The sequence below is a fragment of the Capra hircus genome, chromosome 21 (assembly GCF_001704415.2).
Source record: "Capra hircus breed San Clemente chromosome 21, ASM170441v1, whole genome shotgun sequence".
In the NCBI taxonomy this organism is placed as follows: Eukaryota; Metazoa; Chordata; class Mammalia; order Artiodactyla; family Bovidae; genus Capra; species Capra hircus.
The window spans coordinates 40,944,246-40,956,797 of NC_030828.1; the positions used below are offsets into that span (position 1 = coordinate 40,944,246).

General features: G+C 41.1%; 1 pseudogene; it reads right to left on the reverse strand.

Moving 5' to 3' along the window:
• Nucleotides 1-10,320, reverse strand: part of LOC102190824 — a 42,529-nt pseudogene extending 32,209 nt beyond the window's left edge.

Below are 12,552 nucleotides of genomic sequence, written 5' to 3' on the forward strand. Positions count from 1 at the left end.
TAAAAGGAGATCAGCATAGCTTTCTGGGAAGGAAAGACTCCTTCACAGAGAAAAGAGAGAAAGCTATGAAGATAATAAGAAAGAAAAGAGACCTAGGAAGAAAAGTTCAGGACATTTGGAAGGCAACTATAAAACTTAGAACTTCAAATGAATAGAGACCAACCTGTACACAAGATATAACTATGACTAAAAAGAGAAGGCTACAAATATGAATAACTGTGTTTAAGTCTTTGAAAACTATTTTACAATTTGCTAAAAATGGAAGAAGGCATAGGGTAAAGAATGAAAGGCTTAGAGGTTTATACAAGGAAAAGAAGCTTATGACAGTACAGACGGATAGAAATCAAAATGAGTTATTGAGTAGCTATAGATTTTATTTATTTAGAGAAGTATAAAAAGTGAATTCAAACAATCTTCATCATATATTACCTACTATTTGTCTAGTATTTTATGGTTATACATAAAATGTCCTGACTACTTTGTAGGGTTGTTACAAGTATCAAATAAGATAATACACCTGGACCAGACTGGGAAAGAACTCTGGTTCTTTCCATTCAGTCAGATTTGTTGAATGACTATTACCCACTCTCAAGTATGTTACAAATGGCATCTAGTTTAACCCCTACAACATTCCTGTGAGATTAGTGGAAACATAATGTTGTTTATTTTACCCAAAGGCCCATAAAAGCCAACGGTGTAGTTCTAGGTCACAGAGGTAGGCACTAAGACGGTGTGAAGCATAAGCTGCCTGTAAAAGCATTTTCAAAAGCTGTTAGTGCTGGTTCCCACCTCAGAAAACTCATTCACAATATTCTTTACTACAATAAGGGTGGGGAAGAAAAGAAACAGAAGGACTTTTTAATCCAGTTCATTTACTTGGAAGAACAAGTATATCTTGTGACATCTTCCCAAGGTTTGAGAATCTGAGACATTTGTTATGTTTGAGAACAGCTGCCCAAATGTTTTCATATAACCACTCTCAACCCACAGTGCTGATAAACTAAGGCAGACTGTGTTGCATTGATTACACTGAAACAAAAAGCTGCCTCTTCACCATGACAGATAACCGAAATGTTTTTTGAATAAATATCTTTGATTTGTTAAGTCACACAGTCAGCTGTCATTTTTATGCATCAAAACAGAGAGTCTTTCTTGAGTGTAAAAAAAAAAAAAATCACAGATATTTTGTAATAAAATGTTAAGCAAACCTGTATCTCTGAAAGGTCAAGCTTTAACTACTGACTCTAAATATCTGTTATCATCAATAAAGGTAACGTCAATGATGTAACTGAAATCTTTTTTTTTTTGACTTGCAGATACTCTTTAATTGAATTGCTGTTTTGGAAGAGCACCAGCAAAATTAAGTTCTAAATTTGATTTTTTTTTTTTGCCCTGGCTTGCATTTGAACTCTTGTTCTTTATTTTTTTATTACTTTACAATATTGTATTGGTTTTGCCATGAAATTTCTTAATAAGAGTCAACTCTACATTATTCAGCTTTTGATTATTCAGGTTGTAAGAAACTTCTACCAAAGATAATGGGAGAGGCCAAAGAAAACCAATGTTAAATACCCACTTAGGCAGACAGTCACAACAGTTCTGAACAAAAAGACATGGAAAGAATAGAAAGCAGTAGTGAAGAAAAAGGAACAGCGTTGGTGTGGGCCAGACAGATTTGCTCTATCTGCTTTAGTTTGCATGGTAGATCATTTTACGTGTAATTTAGAACAATGGAAATGGATTCACAATGAAATGAAGTGACATATCCAAAATCGTAAATACGAGTAGAAGCCAAGGCTTGAATCCAGCTATCTCAAGATTCCAGAGCTCAAATGACCAGAGCACAGGAGCTTGTGCCTACCCACCTCTCCCCACTGATTCCCCTCCCTCCCAGCTCATAGACTCCAGCTTCAGTGACCCCAGAGGACAAGTTCGTCCCTTCATCATGACAACTAATTTACCTTTTCTTTTGCTTAGAAAATTCTTGCTTCCATTCTACCTCGCTGGCTCTACCTCATTTTTCAATTTTCAACGTAAGTATCACTTCCTCAGAGAGTGGTACCCAAACCCAAAATATGATCCCCTGATACATGTCTCCAAGGCACCCAAGTCTTTTCCACTTCACCCATCATGTTCTGTGATTACACATTGAATTGTGTTTCCTCCTTTGATACCTCCTTCCCCACTGAACTACAAGCAGTACAGAGATCACATTTGTTTGCTCTTTACTTTCTATCTAGTGCCCAACACACAGCAATATACCACAAATGTTTTTAAACAAATGAGAAAGTGAGATATAGGAACTGTGTAAAATTAGCCATTATCTAAAATGAAAGTGAAAGTCACTCAGTAATGTTCGACTCTTTGTGACCCCATGGACAATACAGTCCATGGAATTCTCCAGGCCAGAATACTAGAGTGGGTAGCCTTTCCCTTCTCCAGGGGATATTCCCAACCTAGGGATCCAATCCAGGTCTCCCGCACTGCAGGCAGATTCTTTACCAGCTGAGCCACAAGGGAAGCCTGTATCTAAGATGTCCCTAATTCTCGTCTATCTAATAAGGTAAAGTTGTTGTTGTTCAGTCGCTAAGTCATGTCTGACTCTTTGTGACCCTATGGATGACAGCTTGCCAGGCTTCCCTGTCCATCACTATCTCCCAGCAATTGCTCAGACTCATGTCCACTGAAGTAGATGATGACATCCAACCATCTCATCCTCTATCTCACCCTTCTCCTCTTGCCCTCAGTCTTTCCCAGCATCAGGGTCTTTTCCAGTGAGTCAGTTCTTTGTGTCAGGTGGCTAAAATATTGGAGCTTCAGCATCAGTTCTTCCAATAAATATTCATGGTTGATTTCCTTTAGAATTGACTGGTTTGATTCCCTTGCTATCCAAGGAACTGTCAAGGTTAAGTTAACCAAGAGCATTTAGAATTTATGGTGGTAGAGGATTTCTTAGGCTATTACTAGGGTCCCAAAATGGGATATTAACCATGAGAAGAGACTACTACCTGCTTTATCAAAAACTCATACATGAGAAAGCCATGAAAAACCCCCTGACTCTGCAACCCCTCACCACACTGGGAAATCATCATTGTCTTAAGGACTGACTGTCACTCCCTTGATCAAGAAGCCACATTTTTTCTTATTAGCATCACAGTCATCATAGCACAGCTGATCTGGGTTCCCAAAAGACAGTCTGAATAAACCACGTGCACAGTCTCATTACCAACTCTTCAACATTAATTACTGAAAACTAATCCAGGCTTAATCCTTTAAGGCTTTATACTTAAAGACACAAGCCTGGCCTTCCAATGATGTTCCTGGTTTTTATTCTAGGCTTCACTCAAAATAAAATTTGCTTAGGTAACTTCCTATGATTAAAAAGCTAACGCATTCTAGTTAAGAAAAGATGAAACACAAAAGCAAATTACCTCAGTTTTCTATTCAGTTCTGTTACTATCCAGCTACCTGTACTTGGGAGGCCAAATGGTTTTAAGCCCTGTCATTTAACCTGTTTAATTCTCCTATCTGCAAAATTTTAATCATCATTCTGACAGATGCATAGCTGGTCTGAGTGCTTTCGAGATTCTCACAGATATCTGAGTGATTGACCTTTGCTGTCACTCTGCAGCTCTAAGATCAGAAAAGATCCTAGACTAGACTGTGCTAACCTGGGGAAAGCGAATGTGTTGAAAGACAGTGTGATGCTCACTCCTGCAGCCCATAGACTAAAACTGGGACTATATAGAGAAGAAGATTCTTATCAAAGAAATGAACATATGAAGTCTTAACCTGATGGTTACCTGGACCATAATTATTTGGACTTTGGGGGAATAATCAATTTTTAAGTTTTAAATTTCTTAAGCAAACTTCTTTTCACCTTTCTTATAACATCCATCCCCGGACATTTCATATTCCAAATGCTTGTGATGCTAAAATGGGAAGTTCATTTTATGGGATGTTCCCTCACCCCACTCCAGTACTCTTGCCTGGAAAATCCCATGGAAGGAGGAGCCTAGTGGGCTGAAGTCCATGGGGTCGCTAAGAGTCGGACATGACTGAGTGACTTCACTTTCACTTTTCACTTTCATGCATTGGAGAAGGACATGGCAACCCACTCTAGTGTTCTTGCCTGGAGAATCCCAGGGATAGGGGAGCCTGGTGGGCTGCCATCTCTGGGGTCGCACAGAGTCGAACATGACTGAAGCGACTTAGCAGCAGCAGCAGCAGCATGCGCTGTAATCCACCTTTGGTAGTTACTTAAGAATATTAAACCCTCACTTAAATATCTCTCTCTCACACACACACATATATATTCTTGTGTGTCATTCTTGGCCCCTGGGCAAGGATGACACACGAAATTGTGAAGTATTCCATATTTTGAAAACTAGAAAAATAAGATGTTCGTGTACACTATATTATGCCTCTATATTATGTCTCTATGGCCATATAATACCAGGATGGATGAACTGATCATAAAGATGCAGCTGGGCTTGCTGGTGGGGTAGATGTCACTTGCCGTTGCTAAGTGACACTTCCCACAAGTCCCAGGGTAACCCTCATTCAGACTCAATCATATACAATGATGCTCCAGCCCTCTTTGGAAGGTCCAGAGGCTTATACATTGTGTCTGTCACTGAAGAATATTGTTGACACCTCTACTGTGTATCCTGAGAGCACTCTGTTTCATCTGAATCCTTTAGATAAAAATACCTTGACTCATTTCCTAGAGAGTATCTGCGTCTGGACTCTTCATTAGTCAGAACCTGTTGATACTTATTGACTGTTGATACCTGTTGACTGTTGATATTTGTCAACATAGTGGTAACATAGGTTCCAATGGGCTTTGGGAAAATGAAAAAGTATTTCATAAACATGGGTGATTATGGCCAGGTGCCTACAAAGCTGAATGTTTGGAGCTCCAATATCTTTTCTATAAAAAATAGATATGATATGGTATTTGCAAGAGGCTCCAATTCAGACTCTACTACCACTTACAGATTTTGTGTCTTTAGAAAAGTCACAGGACTGGAATGCAAAGTAGGAAGTCAAGAGATATTTGGAGTAATAGACAAGTATGGTCTTAGAGTATGAAATGAGCAGGGCAAAGGCTAACAGAGTTTTGCCAAAAGGACACACTGGTCAAAGCAAACACCCTCTTCCAACAACACAAGAGAAGACTCTACACACGGACATCACTAGCTGGTCAATACTGAAATCAGACTGATTATATTCTTTGCAGCTAAAGATGGAGAAGCTCTATACAGTCAGCAAAAACAAGAATGGGAGCTGACTATGGCTCAGATCATGATCTCCTTATTGCAAAATTCAGACTTAAATTCAAGAAAGTAGAGAAAACCACTAGGCCATTCAGGTATGACCTAAATCAAATCCCTTATGATTATACAGTGGAAGTGACAAACAGATTCAAGGGATTAGATGTGATAGACAAGAGTGCCTGAAGAACTATGGATGGAGGTTCATAACACTGTATAGGAGACAGTGACCAAAACCATCCCTAAGAAAAAGCAATGCAATGAGGCAAAATGCAAGGGGGCTTTACAAAAAACTGAGAAAATAAGTGAAAGGCAAAGGAGAAAAGGAAAGATATACCCAAATGAATGCTGAATTCCAAAAAATAGCAAGGAGAGATAAGAAAGCTTTCCTAAGTGACCAATGCCAATAAATAGAGGAAAACAATAAAATGGAAAAGACTAGGTATCTCTTCAAGAAAATTAGAGATACCAAGGGAACATCTCATGCAAAGATGAGCACAATAAAGGACCGAAATAATATGGACCTAACAGAAACATAAGATATTAAGAACTGGTGGCAAGAATACACAGAAGAACTGTACAAAAAAGGTCTTAATGACCCAGATAACCACGATGGTGTGATCATTCACCTAGAGCCAGCCATCCTGGAGTGTGAAGTCAACTGGGCCTTAGGAAGCAATACTATGAACAAAGCTAGTGGGGCTGATGGAATTCCAGTTGAGTTATTTCAAATCCTAAAAGATGATGCTGTGAAAGTGCTGCATTCAATATGCCAGCAAATTTGGAAAACTCAGCAGTGGCCACAGGCCTGGAAAAGGTCAGTTTTCATTCAATTCCAAAGAAGGGCAATAGCAAAGAATGTTCAAATTACCATACAACTGTGCTCTTTTCACATGCTACCAAGGTAATGCTCAAAATACTTCAAACTAGGCTTCAACAGTATGTGAACCAAGAACTTCCAGATACATGCTGGGTTTAGAAAGGCAGAAGAACCAGAGATCAAATTGCCAACATCTCTCGGATCATAGAAAAAGCCAGGAAACTTCAGACAAATGTCTACTTCTGCTTCATTGACTACACTAAAGCCTTTGACTGTCTGAAAGTGAAGTGAAAGTGTAAGTCACTCAGTTGCATCCAAATCTTTGTGACCCCATGGACTATATAATCCATGGAATTCTCCAGGCCAGAATACTGGAGTGGGTAGCCTTTCCCTTCTCCAAAGGATTTTCCCAACCCAGGGATCGAACCCAGGTCTTCCACATTGCAGGCGGATTCTTTACCAGCTGAGCTACAAGGGAAGCCCAAGAATACTGGAATGTGTAGTCTATCCCTTCTCCAGGGGATCTTCCTGACCCACGAATCGAACCGGGGTCTCATTCATTGCAGTTGGATTCTTTACCAACTGAGCTATGAGGGAAGCTGTGTGGATCACAGCAAATTGTGGAAAATTCTTAGATAGATGGGAATACCAGATCACCTTACCTACCTTCTGAGAAACCTGTATGCAGGTCAAGAAGCAAGAGTTAGAACCAGACATGGAGAAACGGACTGGTTCTAAATTGGGAAAGGAGTACGTCAAGGCTGTATATTGTCACCCTGCTTATTTAACTTATACTCAGAGTACATCATGCAAAATGCCAGGCTGGGTGACTCACAAGCTGGAATCAAGATAGCTGGGAGAAATATCAATAACTTCACATATGCAGATGACACCACTCTAAAGGCAGAAAGCAAAGAGGAACTAAAGAGTGAAGAGGTGAAGGTGAAAGAGGAGAGTGAAAAAGCTGGCTAAAACTCAACATTCAAAAAACTAAGTCATGGCATCTGATCCCATCACTTCAGGGCAAATAGATGGGGAAAAAATGGAAACAGTGACAGACTTTCTTTCCTTGGGCTCCAAAATCGCTGTGGATGACGACTACAGTCATGAAATTAAAAGACACTTGTTCCTTGGAAGAAAAGCTATGACAAACCTAGACAGTGTATTAAAAAGCAGAGATATCATTTTGCCGACAAAGGTCCATATAGTCAAAGCTATGATTTTTCCAGTAGTCCTGTACAGATGTGACAGTTGGACCAAAAGAAGGCTGATCACTGAAGAATTGACGTTTTCAAACTGTGGTGCTAGAGAAGACTCTTGAGAGTCCCTTGGAGAGCAATGAGATCAAACCAGTCAATTCTAAAGGAAACCAACCCTGAAGCTGAAGCTCCAATACTGTGGCCACCTGATATGAAGAGCTGAACCACTGGAAAAGACCCTGATGCTCGGAAAGATTGAGGGCAAGATGAGAAGTGGGCAGCAGAGGATGAGATGTTTGGATGGCTCACCATCTCAAAGGACATGAATTTGAGCAAACTTCAGGAGATGTGACTGACAGGGAAGCCTGGTACGCTGCAGTTCATGGGGTCACAAAAAGTCAGACACGACTGAGCAACTGAACAACAATAACACATTCTCCCAGAACCCATCTTCACCTGAAAAGTGGAAATTCAATAACACCAGTACCTATTTCAAAAGACTGCTGTGAGGGCAGATGTTAATATGGGGAGTATTCCTACTGCTGTTGTCAGCACAATGAAGGTGCTAATATTTGAATCTGAAATCAGAAATCCAAAAGTTTGAAAGAAATAATTGAATTTAACAGCTCTGTACCTAACAGAATGTTTTTTGATGAAAATAACAGAAAACTGAACTCGAACTGGTTAAATGCTCATGGGGATTCACTGGTACATGTAACTGAAAGGTCCATAGGAAACGCCAGCATCAGGCATTGTTTATGTAAGGTCCAGCTCGACTTCTCTGCAGTTCTCCTGGTTCTGCTCACCTCCACGGGAGGCCTCTCCTGCAGGCTGGCTGCCCCCACTGCTGTATTAAGCCTACTAGCAGCTACCAAGGCAACATACTTTCTCTTTCACATCCAGGGAAGAGAGAAAGTGACTTCTCACAATGAACGAGAGTCCTCAGCTTTGGAGGCCCTTGAACTAGCCATTGTGACCAGGTCAATGCCATGTCCTGTTGTGCAGGAGCGGGCAGGCTGAGTGGAGAGGTGTCACATAGTGGGGAAAGATGTCATGAATGTCACAAAGACAACCAGGATGTCCACTACATTAACACAATACATGCTTAGTGGATGACAATGTATTCCAAGGAGTTTTGTTTTTAAGGAAAAAAAAAGTACCTATGAAGAAATATTGGATTCTGAGGTTTCTAGGATCCTAATACAGAGAAGGCAATGGTACCCCACTCCAGTACTCTTGCCTGGAAAATCCCATGGACGGAGGAGCCTGGTAGGCTGCAGTCCATGGGGTCGCGCAGAGTTGGACACGACTGAAGCGACTTAGCAGCAGGATCCTAATAAGCCCAGGGCTTCCCTTGTGGCTCAGATGGTAAAGAATCTGCCCACAATGTGGGAGACCCAGGTCCGATTCCCGAGTCGGGAAGATCCCCTGGAGAAGGGAATGGGTACCTATACCAGTATTCTTGCCTGGAGAATTCCATACACAGAGGAGCCTGGCAGGCTACACAGTTCATGGGGTCACAAATGGCAGGGAGTACCAGTAGATAAGGACTTCCCTGGGGGTCTAATGGTTAAGACTTGGCCTTCCAATGCAGGGGGTATAGGTTCCACCCCTGGTCAGGGAGCTAAGACCTCACATGTCTCATGGCCAAAAATCCAAAACATAAAACAGAAGCAACACTGTAACAAATTCAACAAAGACTTTTGGGGCTTCCATGGTGGCTGAGACAGTAAAGAATCCTTCTGTCAATGCAGATGACATGGATTCAATCCCTGACTCGGGGATCTCCCCGGAGATCCCTAGGTCTCCCCTGGTGGGCTACAGTCCCTACAGTCACAAAGGGTAGGACATGACTGAGTGACTAACACTTTCACTTTCAGGAGCAGGCAAGGAGCTGGCAGGGACTCTGATCTGCCCAACAGAAATCCCAGACTGTAATCCTCCAATTCCTACAAATCTGAAATCAAATGGAGAAAATGAAGGATAAAACTTTCCTAGAACTGGGAAGCGGTTTTTAACAATGAAAGCTCCTCTCCTTGCTTTTCCACAGGAAATCCATGAACACTCAGTCAACACCACTGGAAAGGCAGAAGCACTGACAAAAACGTGGTCTCTACTTAGAAAGAAAGTAAAAGTCCCAGAACCAACCTCTTAAGGTGATATCCTTTTGCCTAAATAATGCATTTGCCTGGGCCTGAAGGGCTCATTTGACTGTAAGGTATTGAGATCCACTCAAGATATGTAAGTCAAAAAAAGGAATTTATTGGATGAAAACCAAGTATTTCCCAGCCAGCAATTAAAGCGGGCCTCAAAAGGGACTGGATTCACTTGACCAGTAAGTGAATGTTGACTAGCTTTAGTCTCCTCTCTGCCACAATCAGCTTTCCTGGGTCAGTTTGTTCATGGGTCAGCCTTGGTTTTATGTAGTCCTTATTCAAGAGCTGCTTCTACATTTAGGGTCAGGTATCTGATGCTGGGAGGGATTGGGAGCAGGAGGAAAAGGGGATGACAGAGGATGAGATAGCTGGATGGCATCACCAACTCGATAGACGTGAGTCTGAGTGAACTCCGGGAGATGGTGATGGACAGGAAGGCCTGGCGTGCTGCGATTCATGGGGTCACAAAGAGTCGGACACGACTAAACTGAACTGATCTGTCTTTGGAGTAAGAGTGATGGTTGGGGAGGGCATGATCACCAGGTTAGTTCTGCTGCACACTTGGGAGGAGCTATGTCAGCAGACTCTGAGAAGGGGATGAGCAGAAGAGTTAAAGTAACCAACACGTGTTAGAAGTGTCAGTCCTTTCCTTTCTATTACAGTACAGTCAGCATCACGTGATTTCATAAAACCACCAGAGAAATCAAAACCAGTAAAGGAACATGGACTAAGTCTAGATAACTAACCTCTCAGCAGAGATTTCTGATGGGCAGATCAGAGTCTCTGCCATTCTGCATTCTTATGTATCCTGTATACAGCACAATTTCTTAGTTCTGCATTTTTCTTACCTGCCACGTACAGACACTCATGCTTGTCCTTGTATTTCATAGGACTGGAGAAAGGATAAAGAAATAATTGATGTGAAAGTACTTTAAATCATTAAAATGATGTTATTTACACTCTGCACACTATCATGCATCTCTTCTGAATTCTAACTGAAACCCCACTGTTTCCATGAGCTCAAGGATTATTCATCAAAATAACCATTTGGGGTTAGTTCTCCTGGGTGGATCTTATATCTACCACATAGCTGTGCAGAAGAGCGTTCTACAAGTTATATAGCACATATATAGCTATGTGCACAGCAGACATGAAAGAGAAGCACTACAAAGGTTATGAGAGTTGGACCACAGAGAAGGCTGAGCCCTGAAGAACTGATGCTCTTGAACCCTGATGCTGGGAAAGATTGAAGGCAGGAGGAGAAGCGGATGAAAGAGGACAAGATGACTGGACGGCATCACTGACCTGATGGACGTGAATTTGAGCAAACTTTGGGAGATGGTGAAGGACAGGGAGCTGACAGAAGCTCAGACAGTAAAGAATCTGCCTGAAATGCAAGAGACCCAGGTTCGATCCCTGGGTTGAGAGAAAGAGATGGCAATCTCCTTCAGTATTCTTGCCTGGAGAATTCCACAGACAGAGGAGCCTGGCGGGTCCATAGGGCTGCAGAGTCGGACACAGTTGAGTGACTAACACACTTATCAGTAACTGGTTATCCGGTCTCAGGTATCTCAGTCGGCTTCTCCTGGCCTGCTTCCTAATTTGTAAAATGAGGAAATTTTTAGGTACTAAAATGTAGGTAGTAGATATTCTCTAATGTATCAGTTCCACCACTCTGTGTTCCAGACAGGGCTCCAGAGTCTTAAAGAGCTACTGTACCTAGAAAAAGTTACTTCTCAAAGGGGAGGTGAAAGAAAGCACAGTATTTCTCACATGTTTATTTTCTGAGTACATTTAAAGTCTAAATCTTATTTAATGTCTGAGGCAACATGTTTTCATGTCTGAGGAGATCGTGTCCATCTTCTTCATCCCCATCACGAGGGAAGCAAAAGTGGAAACACCAAAACAAATTTTTAAAATTTTAAATTAAAAAAGAAAAACAGCTCTACTACCAAAACGACTGAAAAAACGAAGTCCATGAAAAAAACACAAGCAAACGCCAAACAGCAAAATTCCAGTCTGTCAAATACAGTTATGTGTGATTAACACTTCACAGTTGAATTATTTAAACTCAGCAACTAGCAGGCCCAAGCAAACAAACATCATCCAGTACAGAAATCATCATCCCAATTATGCCACAATCCAAAACAAATCTCTGAACAAAGGGAAAAACTTGTTGCTTCAAAAGAACAAACAGGAACAGATCAGAAATTTCTTTAGCCTTTGTAGGAATAAGTTAGGCTAACAAATGTCCCTTTCATCTTAAACAGGGCTTCACTGGTGGTTCAGCAGTAAAGAATCTGCCTGCAATGCAGGAGCTACAGGAGACACAGGTTCAATCCCTGGGTCAGGAAGATCCCCTGGAGGAGGGCATGGCAACCCACTCCAGTATTTTTGCCTAGAGAATCCCATGGAGAGGAGCCTGGTGGGCTACAGTCCATGGGTTCCAAAGAGTCAGACACGACTGAAGCAACTTAGCACGCATGAAATTCTAAGCAACTTCTGCCAAGGGATTCAAATTTCCTAGAATAATCTAAAGTAGCCCTTCCCAATCCATTCCCAAGCCCTAATAACCTAAGGCATCCATTGTATTCAAAGAACTGACTTCTCTCCTTTGCATCTAGACAGGAACTTCCTCTGTACCATCCATGACGGAACTGAGAAAATAGTCAAATCATATCTTAAAACTCCAATTCAGAAAGGCTGACTTAACAAACTTAATACTCAGCACTCTCTGCATTTCATCTCTTTACAGTCATTTGCAGTTCTTACAAGCCACAGAAATAGGCAATGCTAACATAAATTGAGTAGACATCTGCTTCTATCAATTTATTAGACTTGTTGATCTCCTTTAAACTAAATATTACATATAGCTTTATTTGCCATGCAGTTTTTGCTGGGTTTTTGTTTGTTCACAACTTATTCAAAACTTCCATAGTGGCTGAGATAATGACAGCACCAGTCAAAAAAAAAAAAATAAGTTGTATATTTTAAGTATTTAGAAACTGCTTTCAGGTACTGTGAGATATACCAAATTAGTAATTCAAATAGTATCACTGAGAATTGAGTTTTTAAATTGAAATATAGTTGATTTACAGTAT